Genomic DNA, 24,717 nt, shown 5'->3' with positions numbered 1-24,717 from the left:
GCAAGATGCAGCTTAAAGGAAGTGACAATAACAGTTGACTGCCGCTCGAGCAGGGACAGGGAACGCCAGGGCTCAGCCCCCGCCCTGGACATGCCAGTAATTCCATTGATCAGCCCCCACCCCACACACACCCCAGTCTATCGTGGGGAAGGAAGGCGTGGGGCTAAGCACCCTTGCGCTCCCCTGAGCCCGGCAGAGCAGAGACGGGGGCAGCGGCCTACCTGCCTGATCCCCAGAGGTGATGAGCACCGGCTTTAGTGGGAGCTGCCCCTCCCAGGATCAGATCCCAGGTACCGACCCTTTAGACAGAGTGGAAGGAAATATGCCCCAGCACCGCCTTGGGGGACCCCTGCCCTGGGGAATTTGTAATAGACCCTGCAGCAGGCTAGGGAGAAGCGCTGGTCAGAGAGGATGGGTTCTCCAGCTGAACACATGCTCACTGGAACCCCCCACCCCAAATCATATAGGCCATACAAAAGGTGCCTCATGAGCTAGCATGGGTTCATTTACCCTAGGTTCCCAAGACTGGGTGCAGGGCACCTGGAATGGCTGGTAAAGAATAGCTCTTTTGTGGAGGCTGCATTTCATCCTATGTAGCTGGTGATGCCCTGGCTACTTGAAACAGCAGGGGCCCAAAGATCAGGAGTCACCTGTAACACATAGTGGCCAAGGGAAACCATTTACTTAGAAAAATTCAAACCCTTGGGAAGGGCTATTACAGAACAGAGCCTGCTTTCTACCGCTCATCAGAACCCACTCACCCTGAGGAGTCTCTTTGTGTCTTCTCTTTAGAGTGCCATAAACCAGGCCCTTTCAGCTGTGGGGCCATAGCCTGCTCCCATTGGGCTCAAGGGGCAGCAGGATTAGGCCTTTTGCTGGCAGACCACAGTTTTCTCTCTAAATTTGGGTGCCCAGTTTGAGGCAGCTGGGGCCTGATTTTTCAGAGATGCTGGAGTTGGTGGCAGGCTGCAGATGTTTAGCACCTCTGAACATGAGGTCTTTGGTGTCTCAAAGGCATCACAGCTTATGCTCAAATAAATTGGTTAGTCTCTAAGGTGCCACAAGTACTCCTTTTCTTTTTTACAGCTTAGAAGCCACTTTAGAAAATTTGGGCCTACTAGCCTTATCCTTGAGAGGTCACTAGTGCCCTCAGCTCCCATTGAAACCCAGAGGTGTTGAAGACCTTCACTAACTCTGGGAATTATTAGTCTACATTTATACTGTATTAGCACCCAAAGGCCCCAGCCAGTATCAGAGCCTGATTGTGCCAGGTCCTTACTCCAAAATAATTTACAGTCAAATTACAGACCAGGCAAAACAAATTGGTATGACAGACAATAGGAGAAAAGGAGGTGGGGAAAGTAGGTTAACAATATGATTTTAGATTACATAGGCTCAGAAAGTATGTACAGTTTGATGATTCTGAATCATTTAAATAAGGTTAAAATGACATGAAGTAAATACAAACTTTTAACAGTGGGGATGATTAACCATTGGAACAAACTACCAAGGCAAGTGGTGGATTCTCCATTTCTTGACAGGATGCCTTTCTGGAAAATATGCTTTAGTCAGACACAACCTACTGGGCTCACTATAAGAGAAAGTGGAAGAAATTTTATGATATACAGGAGCTTTCAAGCTAGATGATCTAATGGCCCCTTCTGGCTTTAAAAATCTATGAAATCCCCTTCTGTCTCTCTCTGTGTTGGGTTTGTTTCTAGCCCTACTGATCACCAAGTGGCCGATTGCTTGCAGTCAGAAGATGTGGCACCTGAGGAGGGATTTGAAGGAGGAGAGGACCATGATCTTATGGACCCATTCAGAAGGGGTGCTCCATACTCAGAGGCATGAAAGAAATCATGCTACAGTTATTGGAGGAGCAGACAAAGGGACAGTCAAGGTTCTAGTCCCTAATCTGAAGATGACAGTGCTTCCCTTCCACCCAACCTCTCCCTATCCCAACTCTAAATTTGGCCTCCTCCCTGCATCACCACAGAAACCAAGCTCCACTGAAGGTTGGGTAGCTAGATGGCATCACTGAATGGGAGGCATACAGGTGATGGGGCACTGAGGCCCAGAACAAAGGCCCCCCATTGGCTGTGATGGCAACCCAGAGCAGCAGCACTGGTGGCATATCTGTAGTTGGAAACTGCTGCCTAGAGTCTTTCCTTGACAGCTGTATAGATAAAGTTTGGCAGACCTCACAAGGGATAGGGGCCACACCCAGCCTCTTGTCCCATTATCACAGTTTCATCAAAGTCTGCAACAAAAGGAACCAAAGGGTTCTAAAGCATTTCCAGGGAGAGAAATACAAACTCTAGGGGATCTGGGCAAGCCTTCCAGAGCCCCATGGCCACCAAGAAGCCAGCAGTGGTTTGAGAGGAGAATATTTCTGAAAGGAAGCTATTTTGCATTCCTTCCCTTAGCTGTCAGTCTGCATGTTCCTTTCACACTAATTATGTGACCTTCAGAGGCATTAGCGCTGCAATTCCCAGCCCTAGGAGAGGACAACACTCTCTACTGTTAAATTGAAGACATGAAACCTCAGAGACTAAACCAAGATTGAAGTTCCTCACTCACACACACACCATGAAGAAGCAAGATTTGTTTAAAGGCATGGACCAAAGCAAGAATATTAACAAGCTAGAAACACCAATAACATCTCTGGGGTGTTTTTATTAGTATCACCCTTTTGTAACGTTTTGAATGCTGCTCTTAAGGAAAATGCTGATAATCCTGCTGAAATATTCTCTCTGACCTTTTGGCTGAGTGTCCGCCAGGCCACCCCCCTGCAAGACAAAAATGTAGCAGACTACTCCCCTAACAATTTGGGTTTTAAGTAGTGGGCCTAAAGATCAGCCAGGTGTCTAAGCTGAGACTGGCGCCTCCTCTGGGTAAATGCCCTTCAAACATTGTTTTGAGAGTTGACCATGGTTTCTAAATAAATGATTTTTTAAACATTCATGTTCTCTTCTTGAAGGAGGAAGAAACCCTGAGCTGCAGATCTTTGCCAAGCATACAAACTGACTCAAAGCAGAATCACATGGAGTTTGAAAATTGAAGCCAGACCCTACTCCCAATGAGAGTTTTCCCACTGGTTTAATTGGGAGTAGGATCAGGGCTTCTAGATTTAATAGTACCAGTTTTATAAACAACATAGGTGAAATCCTGGCTCAGATAAGTCAATGGCAAAGTTCTCATTCAACAGGGTGAGTATTTCACCCTATGTTTTCTATTTGACCAGAAAGAAGGCCCGTCCATTTCCCTCTCTTTTTCTTCTCCATCACACAGGTATTTTCAGATGCTACAAGGACTTTTTATCTTTATGCTTTGTTTCTGAATTAACTCTGAGGAAATGATCCCTAAAATCTCCTAAACAGTTCAAATTGTGGCAGGTGATTATGCTAAATCCAGTGAACAACAGGCCCCCTTAGTTTTGGGGATGGAGCAGTAATTGACAGCCAAAAAGAGAAATCTTCTAATGGAATTCTATATCAGCAGTGTATCAGTCCTTCACCATGGAATCAAATCTAAGGACAATATAACTCCTTACATTGCTTCATCAGAGATGGGCCATTGGCCAACTAGTTTTTTGCACAATGTCTTTTGAAGAAAAAGTGAAGTCACACTTTTGGTATTACTTTGTAAATGATGAATGGGAAATGTAACATTTCCCCCTCCTTTTCTTTGTAATATTCCCCTAACCCCCATAAAAATACCAAATAATTCTATTCACATATCAATTGTACAAAATCATCTAGTTCAAAGTGATCTCTTAACTGTAGAGGCTCTGGGCTGGAGATCCTGCTGTCTTTACACAGCCAAAATTCCCATTGACTTCACTGGGTTTCAGTTGATTTCAGAGGGAGGTTTGGCTGCCTAGGAAGTGCAGGATCAAAGCTTGCAGCAGTGTTTCTTGAATTCCTTAAGATCACTTTTGTACAAGATTTTTTTTAAAACTGTTTAAGATTTATCTAATAAGTAATGCATTGCAGTGTAAATGTCTGCCCTCTGCTTTTAACAGCATTAACTACAGCCCCTGAATTTTATTAATCCCAGTTTGGTTTTCTTAGCATACAAAAAAGAGGGGTTCGACAATAATCTTAAAACAAAAATATAAATTTATTTCTTAAGAGGTTTTTACTTACCCTTTAAAATATGCACGGAAATGCTGACACACAGATACTGCTTTTACAATATTTGTGTTATATGAAAGTCAGATTCATATTTTCTCTTAAACTGAAAAGCTTCCTGCATATGAAAGCAACCACAATGAAACTGTGAAGCTCATCTTATATTCTTTCCACAATATAGGAGGGATATCCCCTGTAAAATTAAAGTCAAGAATAAAACGAGACCATTAGGATATTAAATATGCCAAAATAGATTCACTGCCTCTAAATCAATGTTGTTTACTTAGAGAACAGAAATGCTTTTTGCACAATGTCGAAGTGCAATTAGTTTTTTATACAACAATAATTTAGGGTACATTAATTAATTTGGATTGAATTACAAAGGAAACAATAGAAATGTTCATAACTTCAATTTTAATGCCAATTGAGTTAATTGGAGCCACTGTTGTGCCAATAAACATTCAGTTCAATAAGCCACTAAGCACTATATAGTGTCAAATATAAGCTATTTCCCAGTGTACTGCTGAAAGAAAAAAAAAATCAAATCTACATACCCGGAACACCTAGGAGGTGAGGTAAAATCTTGATATATGTACTGAAGCTATGCATTAGTTGTGGGGCCCAATTCTGCATTCACTGTGCAACCCAACCTCCTCTTTAAGTCAATTAGGGTGCTGGCTGCACAAAGTATTGAGGGCTGGGAGCTACTAAGTAGGTTAAGCACTTTCATTATGAAAATCTATTTACAGACATTTCTGGAAAAAATGACATGCTTATTCCGAGCCCAAAGATGCTGTGTGTGTGTAGACATCAATACAAATTCTATTTTGCTCTTTAAAAATTGACTTAGTGACATGGTTTGAATGAGAGCTCCTGGCTTGAAATGAAAGGGAGCTCTGGATGTAAAGTACTTGTAGGGTTGGGCCCTGGGAATGTGAAAAAAGGTGTTTTCACATTTTAACACTTTCTGATTATTATTATTATTATTAGGCAATTCAAATAACAGGTTTATTTTTAACATGTCAGATTTGCCAGTGACTTTGGCCTGATCCTGCACTCTTTATTCAAGCAAATGTCCAGCTGAGTTGTGCCTAAGTAATAAGCCTTTGGCTGGTCCAATAAAATTTGGTTTAGAAATAGCCAAGTTACAAGTGTGTGAATATAACGAATAGAGAATTAGCACGTGATTGTCCTGCATTTCCTGTTAAAATTCCAGTGAAGTCAACTTAAAGAGAATGAAGGATCTGGCCCTAAATGTTTAAAAACACATCACGTTGGAAAGCTTTAGATAGACACATGACAAGCATGACACATACTGCAACAGTGTAGTCCACTGTGAAAACAGTCTAATAAATGCATTAAGTTGCAAATTCAAACAGCAGCTAAACAAACAAATGTAAGGCCCAATTCTGGCCCCAGAGACACACCAAATGAAAGCCAATGCACATACACCTCAGGACAGAATTTGGCCCTAAATTGGTTCATTTTAATCTTACATTGTATGACTGAACAACAAAAATAACTGAGGGGTCCAACGTGATTCCTCCAATCTTCCTCCTCTCATTGAGTTCGCTGGAAGAGAGATTAGGCCCACATTTCACTTATTTCTATGGGGTTTTTTTTCTTCACTTCTCCCTTCCACATTTTCACTAAATGGTTTTGCCTGAATAATGTGTACTGAAAATGGCAATCACACCAACATAGCTCCTGCTCCCCTTGACTTCAGTGGGGGCAGAATTGGCCTTTCTGGCTTCACCACTGAGGTAAGGGGACTATCCCAAGTGTGTTGATACCCTTTCATAGCACAGGTGCTTCCTTCATGCCAAATACTAGATTAAAACTCTTTTAGGAAATCTCTTAAAATTTAAAATCTATGTTGATACAAATACCCCTATCCTCCTATCTCGGAGGGCAGGTTGTGCTAGACAGTTACAATTACTGGTGGAAAAGAAACATTTTAATTAGTTTTAAAACTACTTTAAAGGCTCTAAAAGTGATTTAAAGAAACTTCTCTGTAAACAGGGATAGTCACAGTTCTGGGGTCCAATATCACGTTACCTGCCAAGACAAGACAAGTTGCAGCATCTATATCACTAGAAGGCCCGGAATCCTAGCCCTCCAATGAGATTTAGCAAGTGTTTTTTTTCCCCCGATGGTTTAATTCATCAAATCTGATCCTGATTCAGAACCAAATAATGCCAGTCCTGGACTTTGCATCAGTACGATTCTAAATCCCACTGGTTTTTGGGGGGTGGGGAGAGAGAGGAAGGATAAATGAATGTTTATGTCAGGTTCTTTTGGCAAAAATGGCTGTTATCTCAAAGCTGCTCAGAGCTATAGAGCATTAGAAGTGGTCTTGGCTAAGGTAGATCAGAGGGCAGAATGCAGGTGAGATGATCAAAGGTGTTAAATAAATGCAGTGTGTTCTATGGTTCTGCAATGCTTACAGAAATAAAGAAAATTGAGTGTTTAAAGCTTGTCTACATAAAGGTGTAAAGATGTTTATCTAGCCTTGGGTGTTCACTATATGATGGATTTAAGTGTTTAACTTCTTTCCGTATTGATGGTAGTTAGGAGCGCAAATCTCTACCTATTAGGAGATCAGTAGATCCCATAGTTGCTCAATAGCTATCTTGTAGTGTAAAGATACTATTCAATGGTGGGAAATGCAGTACACTTTTAACATTATGTATATTAGTGATGACACACCATTTCTGGTTTAGCATAATTTAAGAACTGTATGATGATTCCCAGTATATTACACTGTCTACCATCACACATACTCTATAGCTACCAGTCTTTCTGCTGAATCTTCCGAGACAGAGGACAGCTTCCTGTAAGAAATTCCAAGCAACACTGTAAACAATGAATGTTTCCCTACGGTCTGTGCTTATGCTTATGTATCAATCAGTACACATCACAGCAGAAAATGTATGCATGTGCTCTGTGCATGTCTGTGATCATGTATAGATATAAACAAAAAGACACAGTTAGAGAGATAAACACATATCTCATGATCCTTTTCACTGCTGTTTGGAATTTATGATAGTGTTTCTATTTAGGTCTTCAAATAGTTAACATTCTATGTAATACTGAAGAGAATACTGCTCTTTATACACAGAAATGCATATATTAAAATACACATACATACCAAGGTTGAAAAGCAGTATCACTACTAGTAATAAAATCAAAATGGTTCTCACACAACAGCCAGGGTAGTTCATTAACAGAGACACCATCATGGACTCTGGGTAAGTTTCCCAATTGAACCTGTAAATTTCATATGACATGTATAACATTACCTTAAGCATGAAGTGCAACAAAATTAAAAAGACTCCCTTTATTCTTTATTCAACACTCCCAACAAGTGCAAAAGGTTGGCTGGTTTAAAAATTTAATATTTACAGCACTCTTATTGAGGAACCTTTACAACAATAGCATGCAAATACTGCCCCCCCCCATCTGCTTTCTAAATATACACGTGGCAACTTACTAAATAGCACCCTTTGTGCTATTGTGATTGCTATTCAAAAGTAAACCTGCAAAATAAAAAATCTGAAAACACAAAAATGCATCAAAAATTAAAATAATCAAATATTTAAAATCAGCGAATGCATTATCATTCAGAATAATGAACAAAACACTATAATCTTATTTTAAAATATGTCATTTCCAGGGAGGCAATTGTTTACCCCTTAGTGATGGGCCATAGATAGCCAATTAATGCAACTTAATTCTGTAGTTGTTTCTGTTTAAAGAGTATTTGGAATGATTTTTTTCTGTTGTTTATGATCAAACAAACGAGCCCTGCTAATCTTATATTTTATCTCCCTAACATATGGAAAAGCTATTTATCCTAGCCAATCACAATAAAGTGAAGAAAACCCCATTTTATGGAAAGGTATATATCACAAGTTTGTTCATCATTAAAGATATGATTACCAGTGAAAACCCTCCGAAAGTGGCACATTTATGATTCCAGGAACAGATGGGGACATACATTTTCCTTGCAAATACTTTTGAAATTGCTCTACTGGTAGCAGTATAAAAATGATATACAGATGCCAGTGCCAACGAAGCCAGGACAAGAGGCCCAGATTTACACAGTAAAAGCTTCACATGCGCTCTGTCAGCTTTGATTGATCTGTACTATACCTCAGAAACTTGTTGACTGGTAAAGGAAACAGTGCAAATAATTCACTGCAACAAGCCAGATAATTCACAGAGCCAATCGGTCTGCTTCACTTTTCCTCACCAAGATGCATCATTTTCCAGCATGAGCAGTATTCAGCGTCAGGGAGGGGGAGGGAAAAGGAAGGAAAGAAAGAAAGAACGATAGGAGTAGCTCACACAAAAGAAAAGGCGAGACAAGAGAAGTTGTTTTGGGTAATGGGCCCAGCCATCTACCTTTTCCACTTTGAGCCCTAGCAGAGCCATTCAGCCCCAATTGTCATTATCATATTGATTAAGTTCATCAGAGTGCAATTTTAGGTTTAACGCCAACGGATTGGGAAAGGGAGCAAAGAATTATCTAAGAAAAGCACAACATTCTCACCGCAGGGACGTTTCCCTGTTCCAGTTCATTGATGGAGTTGATTAAGTTTAAATGAAGCAGACACTGGATAAAAGTAAGGGTATTGACCACTGGGCAGGGCGGGCTGTGCTTGAAAAGGCCTGATACATGCAGAAAAGCAAGATTTGCTAAATGCTCTAATCTTCAATCAAATCTAACATCAATACAGACAAAGTTTGGTAATGAGAGATTCAATGAAGCATGCCGGAGAAAGAATTAATCCTCTTGGTTTAAACTGGGTTCAACTTTGAAGCCTGCTCCGAAGGAAAGACAGTTATCTAAATGCTAAATAAGAAACTTATTGTACTTTTCATGGCATGCTAATCTTTTGTCTATTTCATCTCTATTATTTGTATGCTCATAGATTGCAGTTGTCATGGTGATTATATCAAACCACTCGGAGCAGATGACTGCGAGGACTCAGGGCCTCCATATAACCCTCAACCACACACACAAAAACAAGGCATGGCAATTAAGCCCCTTCTGTCCGGCCGGCCAGACCCCCAATATTGCCCTGCGGGTGCAGGTCAGGAAAATCTTTATGCTACCAGCCGGAGAGCTAGCAGTCAGCCAGGCCCTGGCCACTAGCTCTCTTCAGTGCAGCAATTTAATTTGCTGTGACAGTCAATACCGTTTTAAGCACCCCTGCTACCCCACCCCTGGAGAAGGGAGACCATCCAAACCAGCGAGATCACTCTCCTCTACGCTCAGCCCAGCCTACGCGAGGTGCTTTTTGTAGGCTTGTCTTGATAAGCTTTTGATGTCACAAATCAAACACTCGCCAGGAGGTAGATAATGGGGAGTGTGATCTCCTCGATTTGTACATAGCTAGCGCTTTGCATCGGCTCTGCCTTGAACTTTTGGGAGGGAGAGTAAAACAAAGGAGTGGAATTTGACAATTGCGGTTGAAAGCGGGGGAAAGCGCTGAGCGTCCGGACCAGCGGGGCTGCAGGGTCTGTCCTTCGCATGGAGCAGCTCCCTGCGCACCACCTGGAGGGACGCAGGCTCCGGGCTCCCTAGGCCGGGCAGCCATTGACAAGGGGAATTAGAATTCATATATGCTAATGCCTAGGGGCCGGCAGACACTTTAATTGAGAAAGATTGGAAGGCAGGGGGAGGAGGAAGCGGTGCGATCAGGAAAGGGAGCTCGGTGAACGGCGCTTGGTTCCCGTTTGTAGACAGGCTGCTCAGGACAGCCGCAGGAAGCTCTGCGTAGTTTGTTGGCAAACAGCGAGCTCGCCTGTTCCCTCCGATCGCCGGGTAGGGGCTTGGAGAAGGGCTCTGGCTGTGACAGACGGGCAAGCTACGCCTTTGCAACTCCTGCGACTTGTAGGCCTGATACAGACCCCCCTCGGGGAGGCGTCCTGACCCGCCGGCCCAGAGCAGCCACTGGCCACATAGGTGAGACACTGGAGAGATAAAATAGACCGGGAGGACAGATCGGCTGCATAAGATTGGCTAGGCAGGTAGGCCGACCGACCAGACAGGAGCCAGGCAACCCAAATCGATCAGACTGCACAGACAGACCGCCCAGACTGCACCACACAGAGAGGCAGATGCCTGGAGAGAAAGACCGGCCCTTGCCCAGGGGCACCTGCTCCCCATCTGCCCAGAAAACTCCAAGTCCAGTTTCTGAACTCCCAGTTTCTCCCTAGGAATTTGAGGGAGTAATTAGAATTTCACTGCAAATGGGGGGAGGGGATAAAGCAACCAGCAAAAGGGCATGGGGAGTCCAGGAAAAGAGGGGGGACTTCCCTTGGGCTTGTTTCACTATTATATAATCATTGGAGCGCATAAAGCTGGTTGTACCCCAGCTTTTATGTGTTTTACAAAAGTTACCAAATTAAGGTCGGATTAGGGCTCCCTCCAACACTGGAGGGAGCTTTAGAGGCTGGGAACCGCAGATATAGCCCGGCTGTGTTTATTAAAAGCTTAAAAAGTAATAAAAGGGGGGACAGATTCCGAGAGAAAGTAACATGTATAACTCTTATTCAAGGAGCAGCGAGCAGGGCTGTGAACTTGAATAACTGTTTGAACTTTAATTTGTTCATTAACAGGATTTGCCCCTGACTGTGAATGTTATTACTTCTCTAAAAGCGAGGTGCAAATGCAAAGCCATAATGAAAGAGCCTGGCAAAAAGTTAAATGCCTAGTAATTACACTTGTCTCATTGAAAACCTAAAGTAATACAAAAGTGATGAAAAATGGGAGCTGGGCTGATATTCTCCCAATGTCCCAACCTTTAAACAATAGAAACGGAAAGTTTAAGGCCTCCATTTGAACTTCATCTCAATTCGAGAGCAACACATTAAGCTTGTGCGAATATAACAGAGAGCCACTGATCCCGATGAACTCTAGGTATCTAAGTATAGGTATATGTAAAACGGTTATGTTTAAACAAGTTAAAAAAAAACCTTATAAAATCTTGGATTTTTTTATGTTTTATTTTCCTTTTCCTCAGTGGGGGAAGTCTGTTTTATTCCTCTGTTTGAAGTCTTGAGTGAAACATGGTGTCAGAAGTCTGATCTAATCTGCATGTTTGTATCCTAAACAGGGCACATTAGCTCCTCTCTCCCCCATCACACCGACAGTAGATAAAACTCTGGAGATCTGGAATAAAACAAACTACTGCTCCTCTCAGAAGGTATGTGACTTTGTACTGATGCTTTTGCCTGTTAGCTCCACATTGACTGTCTTTTCATCTGTCAGTTATTTCTTTCCTGTTTTTGTCAACTGTTTTTTATATATTCACTTGTCATCTGCATCCTTCCTCAACAGGAACATGCAGCCAGGTCGCAATTAAATATACAGATACACGAGCTGTTAGCAAGATTTCACCCTCACATCCGAATCAGAAACAGCAAAGGGGGGGGGGAATGATTGCCACGTCACTTATTCTTTATACTTAAAATGTCTTAAAACTCGCCGGCAGAGCGATGTGTTTGTTATTCAGACACTTTCTTTTGTTAGTGCCCCTTTCGCTCCCGAAAATCTTTGAAGTATTGACTTAAACTGCTGCTTTTTGGTTTTTACACTCGTAAATTGTAAAAAAAAAAAAAAAAAAAAGAGAGCGCGAGAGCGTGTGTCCCCAAAGAGATTGTCTACCGGCTGCTCTTACCCATTCGCTTCTTCACCATTTTCTCCTCATCACAGTCACTATTTCGAGACGAAATAGTGGAGTCAGATGGGTTTGATGCTCAGTTCTCTGGATACTCTCCCCCTGGATAGTATTATCGCTTGTCTTTACACGCGGTGGAGGGGATCAGCCGACGTGCTTCTGTTGTGCCTGGGAAACATTCATAGCACCGTGTCTGAGAGCAACCCGCGCTAGCCTGATCTTACCCCGCTCCTGGCACCACCCCCCGCGGGACCAGGGTGCGGGGAACCTCTGCACAGGGAAACCCGACTCAATCGCTCCGACGGGCCCGTCACATCTCCTTGCCCCGGCCCTTGGAAAACGTCAGCCCCCGCTGCCGAGCTAGCCCAGCTGTGGGGCCCGGGGCCCATAGCTACGGGGTGGGAGGAGAGCAGCCCCGCAAGGGAGGGGGAAATACAGACCGCCCCCCCCCACCCCAGCGCGGGACAGTTGACACGGCGGGAAGCCGGCGAGCAGAGAGAGAGCCGCGGCGGCCGGGCTGCGTCCTGCAGCAGCTCCGCTCCTCCCCGAAGCTGGCGAGCCGCCCGGTCAGGCGGAGCTCGAGCCTGCAGCTCCCCCGCCGGCCCTAGGAGAGAGGGAAAGCCCCCGCCCCCAGCCAGCCCTGAGGGAGGCCGCTCTCGGCCGGCTGCGGGCGCTGGGAGGGAGCGAGGGAGGAGCAGGCCGCGCGCCGGGCCGGCTGAGGGATTTGTTTACACGGGAGAGCGGGAGCGAGGACTGAATAATTGATGTGGCGGGGCCCGCGCGCCTCCCGAGCGTCCTTTCGCGGGGGGTGGGGACTGGTGTTCTCACAATAAGCGCCGCACTTACAAAAAGAAATTTTAATGGCGTGGCGGCCAATTAAAGCAATTAGCTCCTCCCAGCCTCTCTCTCTCCCCTCGCATCTCTGTTCCGCTGGAAACGCTCAGAAAACGACGCCTCCCAGGGGGCTCCCCCCCACACACACCCCCACGGTGGACGGGAGGCGCTTCACGGGCTCCCCGCAGGCGTGGGTGGGTGTCTGGCTGTTCGCCTCCCCCTTCCCCGGCCGTGGGCGCCAGCGGGCCGGGAGTGGCCCCTCACCTAGGTGTAAAAGGGAGCAGAGCGAAGCCACCTTCATCTGCAATGGGGAGACCAGGTGGAGCTACCGGCCCCAGCCTTTCAGGAGCCGCGCTGAACTTAGCAGGTGGGCCCTAGGCCGCACGATGGGCCCCTGCATGGTGGGACCTGTGGTCTCCCCTCAACTCCATGTCAAAAACTAGGGTGCTAGGGGAGAGCTCCTGCCACGTGGGCTACTCTTTAAACTTCGACCACCCCTTCGCTAGGTTGTAACCAGGCACCAGAGGACTCTGCTATGCAGCAGAAAAGCCTCTGGATATTTTCAAGATGAGCTGTGAACACACCCGGAGTTTAGCCAAATTAAAGATGCTGTTGTGAGCGTATGTAAACTATTATTTCAAAAGAAATGCAGCATGGGAAATGATGAGAACAGGAGAAAGAGTCCTGTGCAGAGGGCCCCTAGGAAGCCAATGCACCTCTATAAACAAAGCTTAGGTGGGACTGAGTGATGCACTGGCCCGGTGCTGGTGTTCTGCACTGGTTAAATTATACCTCCTAAGGATGTGCTACCAGCCAGCTCAAACCCTGCTCAGGCCTTTTCACTGAGAGGACATATAGCGTCCTGCAGGCTCTGCAGTGTCATTGCTGGGGAAAGGAACAATTCTGGGGCTTCTGACAATCCAGCGTCTCTGCTGTTTGCATTTATTTAGAATCATCTATCACTGGGGCACTGCTTAGATATTTGTACTACCCGGTATGTCCTTCATGAGAGTGAAGATGAACCACACTGGTGGTACAAGGGCAAGCAACTGTTTCAAAATAGTATTAAGGCCAACAAGAAAAGCAAAATATGTGTCATGCAGAGAGAAGTAAACTTTCCCGTACAGGATCAGCTGTGCCCAACCTTTATACCCATATAACTGTCTACAGTAGGGTGACAGTACTGCATTAACTATACTGGTATAGCTTAAGTGGTACAACCTTCTTGTGTAGAAAGGCTTTATTTTTTAATTTATAAAAAAGCAGCTCTAGGGCACCATTACAGTCATTAGAAGAACACTTTTTTAGGGCGGGTCACTATCCAGAAAAAAAATCCTACTGTCCACAAGCAAATTCCTTTCCTTCAGCCCTCTCTAATCCCCTGCCTGATCAACAGTCCCGCCCCAGGGAAAGCCTGGGTAAACCAATAGGCCTTGTCAGGTGAGCTGAATGGCAACAAAAGCAGACTCTACTGGACCCTGGGGGAAAGGTGGGTACCATAGCTGAAGACTCATCTATTGAAGCCACTGACAATCTCTGATTTAAATCAGGAGCTGTAAACTCCAGTGCTTTAGCTGATCATAACTGCATTATCATATGAGGATAGAGGTAGTTTCTAAAATATCCAGAGCACAAGACACTATGGGTGCTGGAAGTAGAAAAACACCTTACACTGGACTGGGAAACTAAATGGAAGCCAGTGCAGATCACAGAGCATGGGTATAGTTTGCTTTACGTGGGAAGTACCATGAAACATACAGATGGCTACATTCTGCACCAGCTGAAATGTCTGAATGGCCTTCGGCTACTGTCTCACATATCAGTAACCCAGTCGTTAGGTGACAGGGTTGGGTAACTAACAAGGCCTTCATCCAAAAGAGAAAGTCCCGACATTTTTTCCAAGCAGAGATGAAAAACATGGTGAGTCTCGCCAGTGCAGCTACCTGGATAGCTAGAAGCTGCTGGAGGCCAAGTTACATGCTTGGCTGACAAATGGCAGGCAAGTGCCCACAAATGAGGGGGTCAGACATAGGCCCCAATCCTGCAGTGGACTGTGCATGGGCTACTCCTTGTGCCTGCATAGAGCCTATTGTAGGTTCACCGGGATAAACCATTTCTTCTGTTTTTTCCGCAGCCTATAGGCATTACCTAAATCTGATAAGGATTTAATTTTAGCCAGATAACCCTCATCCAAAGGATTGCCAAACACTTGGCAAAACCTTGGGGGCAGAGGAGTAGCTGAGGTCACTCGGAATAGAAAACTCAAACGCAAACTTCACCTGCCCCCACTAGCCATGTCAGCAACACCTCATGAGAAAATGTTTGCATCTGGTGGGTTTAACTGGGAGCATTTGCCACTGAAAGAGGGAAGAGTTCTGGCAGCCAGGCAAGGTGTTTGACAATGGCGTATGGGATTTGGTAGGATTCTGCATACTGAAAAGTGATTGGGCTCTGGGAGTCTTATGGGGGATATATGTGAGGGGCTTGTCACTGAGGAGGGCTTCTCAGAGAATTGCAGGAGAGGTGTCAGTGAGGATGCACCTTCCAGCTTCTTCTCCTTTTATCTCTGCCAAACATCATCTTTGAAGGCAATGGGAGTTTTTCTTTAGTAATATTGCAGGATCAAGCCCGACATAGTCATAACCAATATATTTTAATCCTGAGATACGCTATATCATCTGTAAGATTTTAATAAATATGTATTTTTTAGGATACATCACATAAATCATATGCTGCATGGTAGGACTACATCAGTTCATAAATCAGTCTTTAGCTGATCTCAATAAAGCATTAAAAGGTAGGATGTCTATACATGGAGTCCTAATCTTAATCTAAATACAACTGGTAAACTACATTTTAAAATTTTATTTCACAAATATCCACATTTTCAAATATTGTTAACTTATAAAAATATAATTATTATTGCTACCAGAAATGGCCTACACCACAGTGACAAATATTGGCCTGCACAATTGCAGTTGGAGTGAAAGTGCAAATAAGTGCACAAAACTGATCAAAGTACTTTTTACTACTTCTGTAAATAAAGAGTAAATGATTTTATAAAAACAATGTAAAAATGCCTACAGCCTGAGGATTTATAATTTGAGTTTCTGTTATTGCTGATATTATTATTTTTTGTATATAGGGACATAAAACAGATCAATGTGTTACAGGCAAATAAAAAATGAAGTCCCTTCCCTGAAGATCTTATAATCTAGGTAAGGATCATCTCTGTTCAGCCTGACTTGTAAAATTGGAGAGGTATTTATCTACCTGGGCAATTGTTGTCACTTATTTACCTGCCAGATGGTAAAAGCCCTTTTGAACCAGGTGTTAATACAAATAATGAAGTCAGTGCAGGTTTTGTCTGACTAAGAAATTCAAGACTGGACCATACTATGGATTGCTTCTGTGTGCCATGTCAGAGATCCTCCTATCTGTGCTTCCATTTATGTGCTGAGGATGAAGGGAGATTCTGAGCACACTGTGAACTCAATCCTGCAGATCTCACTCAGGCAAAATTCTCACGATGGGAGGCAAACTCCCACTGGTGCAAAGACGGCAGGATCAGGCCCTCTGATCTTTGAAAAAGCTTTACTTAGAAGCAATTTTGAGGGAAGACGGGGAGAGAAGAGTCTTTCAGCGCGCCCTTTTTCTTATTTTTTTTAATCAAACCATTTCATTAGGCCAGAGCAAACCGGGGAGAGAAATTCCCCTGCCTCCTCACTGTGTATGAAACAGTCTCGTTCTAAGACGTGGTCGAGCACGGAACAACGAATGTAAGGTAATAAAGAAATGATGTACAAAATACAAATGGACCGACTTCAGCCTCTCTTACTGACAAGAGTCCCTACTTCACTCACGAGCCTCCCAGAACCGCTCAATTTCGCTCTTGATCAGCCCTGACCTGCTATAGTCTACCTCACCGATAGATGTAGGGGCACTAGAGAGGATTGAAAAGAGTAGGCGAATTCCGGTACCACAAATACTGCAACATGCAGATAGTGATTTGCGAAGAGAATTAAGAGATCTTGAATTTCTGGGCCACTATGGGTTTAACTCAGATTATTCACGGATTTTAGTGAAGTTTTTTGTATATTAGGAGTTAGTTTATAACATGTTTTCTGCAACCCATCATTTATAAAAGGGCAAAAACTATAGAGAATAAAGGATACATATACATGTAATCATACAAATAGTATATGTAAGCATTTTCTGTGGCTATGTGATCGTGAGTTTCAACACTTTAGTTCCTTTTTTCCCCCCCTTATTCCTTTCCCTGCATTTGTGGTAACTTGAATCTTTGATCGTAGGTGATAAACTGATTAGTATATCTTTCATTAACTTACAGCGGGGAGGGAGAGAAAAGACTGGAAGCGAAGAAATAAAAACAGTTTTTATCGAATAGTTTACTGTAGCCCAATGATAAGATCCACACACCCACTCTTTTGATCAGACAATAAAGCTGTAATTCATAATGGGAGGGGAAAATCATGATCGTTCTCAAAAGTCTATGGCAAATTTATGCGTCCCTTGTAACTCTCGCTAACCTGGATGGTAGTAAAGGATATTCAGTACTTACTCTCTTGTAAATCCAACTGGCCTTCTCCAAATGATTCAAAGCCTTTTAGTTGTGAGGTTTCTGAGTCAAACCTTCTTACTCTTTGGCTGGTGTAGGCAGACCCAGCGGCTAATCTTGGTAGAAGTATGCAAATAGAGCGGCCTCTAGTGTTCATTCTCAGATTTGCATCTCTGACATGGAAACAGCTCGTAATAACAAAACAACAACACATGGGGCTAATGCAGCTATTGGGCAAAAGACGAACAAGAAGTGACATGGAAACCATTCTACCAAAATGAACTGTGATATCCTTTTGATGGCTATAATTTATTCCGCATAGTCCCTGGACTGAAACGATCAATTAGCAGCCTGAAATGCACTGTGAAGTAAATTGTCACACTCCCTATTACAGGGTGGTTATCATATATTTATAAGGTGGGTTTTCTGCAATCAGAGACAACAAGGTGTTGAGTGATCAGTCATGAACGTAATTCTTCAAAAAAAGAAAAGCCCAAGTATTGTGTACTGAAAAGAGAAATCTTTGTGACAGATATTACACCTTTCCTCCAGGGGTGTTAGATTTTATCTGGGAATGCAACAATGCACTAAAAAATGGGAACCGTGCTATTGCTAAATAGGGAGGGATTTCTATATATGTATTTAAAGGGCAGTCTGCTTTGGCCGCTTGTCAGGAAGATCTGCTGTCTTCTCTCGGTTCATGCAAAGGAACACCGAAATGGAGAGTTTAATCTGCTGACGTGCCTCTAGCTCGCCCAAACCGGGTGTGACAGCTCTCTCTCTCCCATGACATGTTCTGTGCTCGCCCTCTCCACTGGCTCCCCTTTCCAAGCAACTCCTTGGTAATTTGTGCTTTTAATGAATTAGGCCACAGATTTTGCTCCTATTGTTTGTTTCCCAGTAGCATGATAGTTTCATTTGAAAATAAATACGCTTTTAATTGGAGCTGGCATCCCACACTGTGAAAGCCAGGGGCAGGAGTGAATGAGCTACCACTGCCTTTTAGGGACAGTTTTTAAAATTTGAAATAAGCCTCACAGAAACCAAAGGGACCGCTCTGAACCAGGCGCGGGGTGGCCTTTGGAGCGACCCTCCCAGGAGATGGAATGCAGGCCTCTACGCAGGGGGCTCTCTGGGCTGGGCGTTGCGTTGCGAAGTCCCTACACCGGTGTGAGGGGTTCAGCGCAGCGGGAGTCAGTCATTCGAATCTGGGCTAGAGCCTGGCTCCAGCGCCTCCTTCTCGCCTGAGAGCTACAGGCCGGGTTCTTTCCCTCCGCCACTTCCCCATAATGCACCTTTCATGGTGCGGCTGGCAGCCCTGCGGTGCAAGGGGGCCTGAGAAAGGAGGTCAGGTTGCGCCTGGAGGGCTGAGGGGCAGCTGCTTGGTGACCAGCTCTCTGTCACACCTTTTCTGAAGACGTTCTTAAGCGAGTAATCAGTGGGGAATAACGGCCTAGCCAGAGGAGCCGCGAGCAGCCTCACCCAGGGCTCTCCGACTGGGGAGCTGCACCTCATTAGCATATGTATACTTCCAAAGAGCACTTCAGCCAGGGGCCTGGGCTGCAGCCACACCAGCGCCGGCCCCCGGGGGCCGGGACCACTGGAGGGCAGAAGCAGTGCACACGGGAGGGGCTAGGAGGCAAAGGAGGCGGCCGCCCTCAGCAATGGCAGGCACCGAGAAAGCAGCTTCCCATGTTCAGTTGGACCCCAGCCGCACTCCTTGGGGCAGAGGGCTCCCAAGTCTAAGCCAGGCGGCGGCGGCGCAGACACGGAGGCAGAGGCCGTCTCAGCCCAGAGTGGCTCACCGGAGGTGGAATTTAGCTTCTTAATGGACTTCAAATTACCAGCATCGCTAAACTCTCCCCTAATAGACTCGTAAAGATCCGCGCGCTACCTTTCCCCCTTGCATCTGGAATTCGTAATCAAGAGCCCAATTTTGTCTTTCGGAAATACTAATTATCTAATCACGCCACGCGGCAGAACGCACTTGTCTGCCCAATTAGCTAGGACAATTATTAAAATTCGGAGGCCTAATTATGTCTCAATTTAATGCTGGCAAACTCGTGTATGGAGCAGTAATTAAAAGCCGCTCTTTGCCTCTGCCTTTAGGGCAGTGGCTGATTAGGACCTGTCAGAGGCTGTACTGAACCAAACCAGTCAAGCGTATTGTGCAACATGACCCCGCATTGTTAAGTGTGTCAACATATTAACCTGAATTCCCTTCAGCCCCCATAATCACATTTGGTAAGAGGAAGAAAGGAGGCTGAAACATGAAGCATTTTATTAAAAACACACACATTCTTTTTAATTAATGCTACAAGAGAACGGACGCGTTTCGAGCTACCAAGTGCTGCAAGTCATAAGACCGGTGCTTCTAATTGCCAGTAACGGAGGGTTTATTCCGCTCCCTTCTGCTCTCGTTTAAAGAAAATGATCGGTCTGGCGCGTAGTGTATTTTTTTGAACCCAGCGAGTTGGCTCCCAGTGATAAAGCTGATCGCCAGTTTTTCTGTTTGATGAGGGGAACGCAAGTGACTCTGGGCTTCTGCGCGAATCAAACGGAGGGCTGGAGGCACAAAGAAAGAGGCCAGCGTTTAAGACTTGAAAGTAGTTAATGGAAATTAAAACCCCTCATACTGGGTTAATTGCTAGCTATTGGTTTTCGTTCCGCTTCCCAGTTCGGTGTCTGACCGGAATTCCGCCGGAAGCCCGAGACCGGCAAGAGCGGGGCTGAGCCCAGAGGCAGGCCAGCGCCTCACTCCGCTGGCGCGGCTGGCGTTACACCGCGGCCGCGCTCCGGCAGGGAATCCGCAGGGACAGGTGGGGAGCGCGGCTGCGCGCCAAGGGAGCCGGTGGCGGGGGAAGGCCCTGCCCTAGCGAGGCACGCTCTGATCCAGGAAGGTGGCCTTCGTCTCCGGGCTGTGTCTGTGCGCACAGGGCCCTGACCGCCCTGCTGAGGGAGCGGGGGCAGGGCCCAGCCCTGCTCCGCCACGGCGTGTGTCCTATATCTGGGAACAGGCCTTCCTCTGAGCCTCTCTGGGCGGCAAGCCGAAGTGCAAAGCTGTCAGCATGTTTGCCTCTTGTCAGCAGCAATTGACTGGTCAGGTTCACCCTTGCACAGCAATTGTCACAGCTCATTGACAGACCAGTGACCCAGCCGCACCCGATAATGGAAAACTATTGATTTGTGTGGGCTCCGGGAATCTAAAACGAACGAGCCCTGTAAAGTCATCAATTGCCTTGGACCCTGGTAAAGAGACAGAGTTCCAAAGATCTGCTGCGCATCCTGACAATTCGCTTGTAAAAATCAGTGAATACAACAATGAAGTGGACCTTTATCAGTTTGTTTCCCAAATAAACAATGATCAGTCAATCCCTCTTTAAACCCTAAGGCTGCACTAGTACATGCGCCTGTAGGCCAGCTGTGGTGGGGATTCCAGCTACCTTTTAACTGAAGAGATCTGTGACTGTCTCTTCTGCTGTTAACACTTGCAAAGGAATGATAATAAAAATGCACCAATGCACTCTAGAACAGAGACCAAGCAATGCCAGGGGAATGAACAAAGACAGCACAGTATCACAGTACCACCTCTGTAGCCAATACTATTAACTTATAGTTGTAATCAAGCAGAAAGCTAGAATAACCAGATCCAGCTGTGCAGACCACATCTCCTAGCTAAGGAGTCTGGTAAGGCAATGTTAAACTTTTACTAATTAGGGAATTGGTTCAAATGTGATCCACCTCAATAGCTCCCAGCCAGGTAAGGCTTGGTTTTCAACAGAGATGAGCACCCACAAGTCCACCTGAAGTCAATAGGATACGTCTACACCGGGATAAAAGACCCTAGCATAGCCGCTGGCTGGAGTTAGCTGGCTGGGGCTTGCCTTGGGGGTGGCTTCTGACAATCAGGCCCTCACTGTTCAACTGCTCGTTAATGAATTGTTGCTCTTACTCCATACTGGGAAAATACAGACAATACAAAACCCAGGAGCAGAGCTGACAGAAGTGAGCTGTCAGGAACAAATGTGGGGAGGGGAGGAATATGGCAAAATTGTGCCAGCACATAGAACGTTATGTGTGATTACATTATATCCTGCAGAGGTGGGGAGGGGGAAGACATAGATTATGAAAAGTGGGGGGGGGGGGGAAGGCAACTGCACCCCCATCCCATAACAAATGGCATCCCTGCTTGTAGTCAGTCTAAGTAGAGAAGTCAAGGTTTGACTGGGCATGGCAACTGAGCTATTCGCTCACCTGTTCAGGGGTCCATCCCTCTTCCAGGTGACAGGAGAGACACCAGTAGGGAAGCTCACACTGCTGCGGAACCGGAGCTTTGCTTTGACTGCAAGGTTCCCATCCTGTAAGGCATTGACTAAGTGACAGTTAAGGGCACTCAGCAGCTTGCAGAATTAAGCCATTAGGATCCGATCCTGCAAACCCTTACTCCTGTGAGTGCTCCTCCCTCAGAGGCAGGGACTATGTCCCACTCCTGCAAGCACTTAAGAACAGGTGTAACTTTACTCATGTGAGTAGCCCTACTGAGTACATTAAGAGTTTGCTGAAGGGAATAGTGTCATATATAGCTATTAATAACAAAGAATTTCATTCATCAGTATTTTCCATCTAGCATCTTTCCTAAGAAATCATTACTTTGGGAAAAACTGATAGTTTAACAATTATCTGGTTTAAGATTACCTTATTTTAAAATCACAGAAATCATAATCTATTCCTTTATAAACGTTGAGTAAATCATTCCTTTTACGAAGGAACATAGACTGTAATGAATCACTTTTAGTTTCTTGTAGGCAATTGGCAGATCTTGCATAAATCAGGAGTAAGTTAGTGGAGTTATAGCAGTGTAATACATATGGGAGATCAGAATCGGGCAGGTTTTGGCTGAGGGCTACTAAGTACATTTTTGCAGAAAGTGCATAAAAGGCCTTTGAAAGGGCCATGGAGACAGCCAGAACTTCACTTGTTTCTGCTAAATGAAGCTTTCTTTAAAGAGAGAGAGAAGGAAACAAATATTTATCTTGCAGATGACATGATAAACTTAATTCAACACCCAATAACAGTTGAGACTTGAATAGCTTTGTAATCGTGGTAAAAAGTTAAACTATCTTTGCAGGAAGGAAGTTTGTTTTACACCTTAACCATTGACCAGCCCCTATCACCAAAACACAAATCCATTCTGCAATAATTTCTCACTCATCTACTGTAATTTCTCCTTGCTGCCCTCTCACTCTCCTGCCTTATTTCCATCCATGCAAAGTCTGCTCCCAATATCACCTTTATCTCCCCTCTTTGTGACAATGGGCCTAACCCAGCAATCTGCTGAGGACCATCAGTCAAGGAGAGTAATTCAGCACCTTACAGGAAGCACTCAAACCCTCACAAGATCATGACGGTCTTGCCCCACTTTTTGAATTCTTTCTTATCTTCTTTATATTATTAAAACTTCTTCTCACCTTCAGACAACTCCATAACACTGGTTCTGCCAACCCCTGAGCCCTGACTTCCCCCTTAATCTCCATCCTCTCCCTACATTCCTCTCAACCCTCTCTCCTTATTGTTCTCTTTTGGGCCTGATACTGTGAGGTTAGGTATGCAGCACCTGAGAACAACAGTTACGAGAAAGTAAATAACTGTTTTTTCTTCTTCAAGTGCTTGTTCACGTCCATTCCACATTAGGTGAATCACAAGCTTACCTCTGAGGAGGGTAGGAGTCACGGAACAACTGCTCAGAGGACCGCTCTGCCATCTGCCGCATCCTCTCTGGCCTGGTGGTTGACCACGTAGTGGGTCATGAAGGTGTGCACCGAGGACCAGGTGGCTGCTCTGCAGATCTCCTGAATCAGGACCTGTGACAGGAATGCTGTGGAAGTCGCCTGCTCCCTGGTCGAGTGGGCCGTGACAGCCGGGGCTGGAACACCTGCGAGCTCATAGCATGCCTGGATGCAGCTTGTAATCCAAGATGAAATCCGCTGTGCCGACACCGGGAGGCCTTTCATCCTGTCGGCCACAGCCACAAACAGCTGCGCGGATTTGTGAAAGGGCTTGATGCGCTCCAAATAGAACACCAGGGCTCGACGCACATCCAAGGTGTGCAAGCTGCGGTGACTCGGGTACGTATGGGGTTTTGGGAAGAACACCGGCAAACAAATGTCCTGGCCCAGATGGAATTGGGAGACCACCTTAAGGAGGAACTTGGAGTGCGGCCGGAGCTGCACTTTGTCCTTCTGAAATACTGTAATTGGTGGCTCAGAGGTGAGGGCCCTCAGTTCGGACACCCTTCTGGCCGAGGTAATGGCAACCAGAAATGCCACCTTCCAGGAAAGGTGGAGGAGAGAACAGGTAGTGAGGGGCTCGAAAGGGCGTCCCATGAGTTTAGAGAGGACCAGGTTAAGGTTCTACTGGGGGGCAGGAGTACGGGAACACTCTCTCCAACCCTTTAAAGAACCATCCCATCATGGGGTGGGAAAACACCAAGCCCCCCGAGAACCCCGGATGGAAGGCGAAGATGGCTGCCAGGTATACTCTAAGTGAGGACGGGGCTAGCCCTTGCTGCTTGAGGTGCAGGAGGTACTCCAGGATGGCCTGCACCGGGGCGTGGCATGGCCATACCTGTTGGGGTTCACACCAACACGAGAACCTTTTCCACTTGGCCATATAGGCCTCCCTTGGCTTTCTACTGCCAAGCAGAATCTGCTGCACAGGAAGGGAGCACTGGCTCTCCAGGGCATTTAGCCACAGAGCCTCCATGCCGTCAGGTGCAGTGACTGCAGGTCAGGGTGGAGAAGCCACCCGCTGTCCTGTGTAATGAGGTCCCAGTGTAGGGGAAGGACTACTGGGGCCTCCACCGACAGCTCTAGGAGCGATGTCATAGAATCATAGAATATCAGGGTTGGAAGGGACCTCAGGAGGTCATCTAGTCCAACCCCCTGCTCAAAGCAGGACCAATCCCCAATTAAATCATCCCAGCCAGGGCTTTGTCAAGCCTGACCTTAAAAACTTTTAAGGAAGGAGATTCCACCACCTCCCTAGGTAACACATACCAGCGTTTCACCACCCTCCTAGTGAAAAAGTTTTTCCTAGTATCCAACCTAAATCTCCCCCACTGCAACTTGAGACCATTACTCCTTGTTCTGTCATCTGCTACCACTGAGAACAGTCTAGATCCATCCTCTTTGGAACCCCCTTTCAGGTAGTTGAAAGCAGCTATCAAATCCCCCCTCATTCTTCTCTTCCGTAGACTAAACAATTCCAGTTCCCTCAGCCTCTCCTCATAACTCATGTGTTCCAGTCCCCTAATCATTTTTGTTGCCCTCCGCTGGACTCTTTCCAATTTTTCCACATCCTTCTTGTAGTGTGGGACCCAAAACTGGACACAGTACTCCAGATGAGGCCTCACCAGTGTCGAATAGAGGGGAAAGATCACATCCCTCAATCTGCTGGCAATGCCCCTACTTATACATCCCAA

At 45.5% G+C, this 24,717-nt stretch overlaps 1 long non-coding RNA gene across 1 annotated transcript in view; it reads right to left on the bottom strand.

Moving 5' to 3' along the window:
* The window catches only part of LOC114021522, a 32,384-nt gene extending 8,181 nt beyond the window's left edge, over positions 1–24,203 (bottom strand). Inside the window, exons 1-7 of the long non-coding RNA XR_003566045.3 lie at positions 22,706–24,203; positions 21,492–21,595; positions 19,928–20,483; positions 17,241–19,802; positions 11,825–11,992; positions 7,285–7,403; positions 4,149–4,326 (exon numbers count right to left, since the gene is read on the bottom strand). This is a non-coding gene — a long non-coding RNA (uncharacterized LOC114021522). The remainder of the gene's footprint in view (positions 1–4,148; positions 4,327–7,284; positions 7,404–11,824; positions 11,993–17,240; positions 19,803–19,927; positions 20,484–21,491; positions 21,596–22,705) is intronic.
* Between the last annotated feature and the right edge of the window lie 514 nt (positions 24,204–24,717).

The sequence above is a fragment of the Chelonia mydas genome, chromosome 8 (assembly GCF_015237465.2).
Source record: "Chelonia mydas isolate rCheMyd1 chromosome 8, rCheMyd1.pri.v2, whole genome shotgun sequence".
Taxonomy (NCBI): domain Eukaryota; kingdom Metazoa; phylum Chordata; order Testudines; family Cheloniidae; genus Chelonia; species Chelonia mydas.
This window is presented reverse-complemented; position numbering and strand designations above follow the sequence as displayed.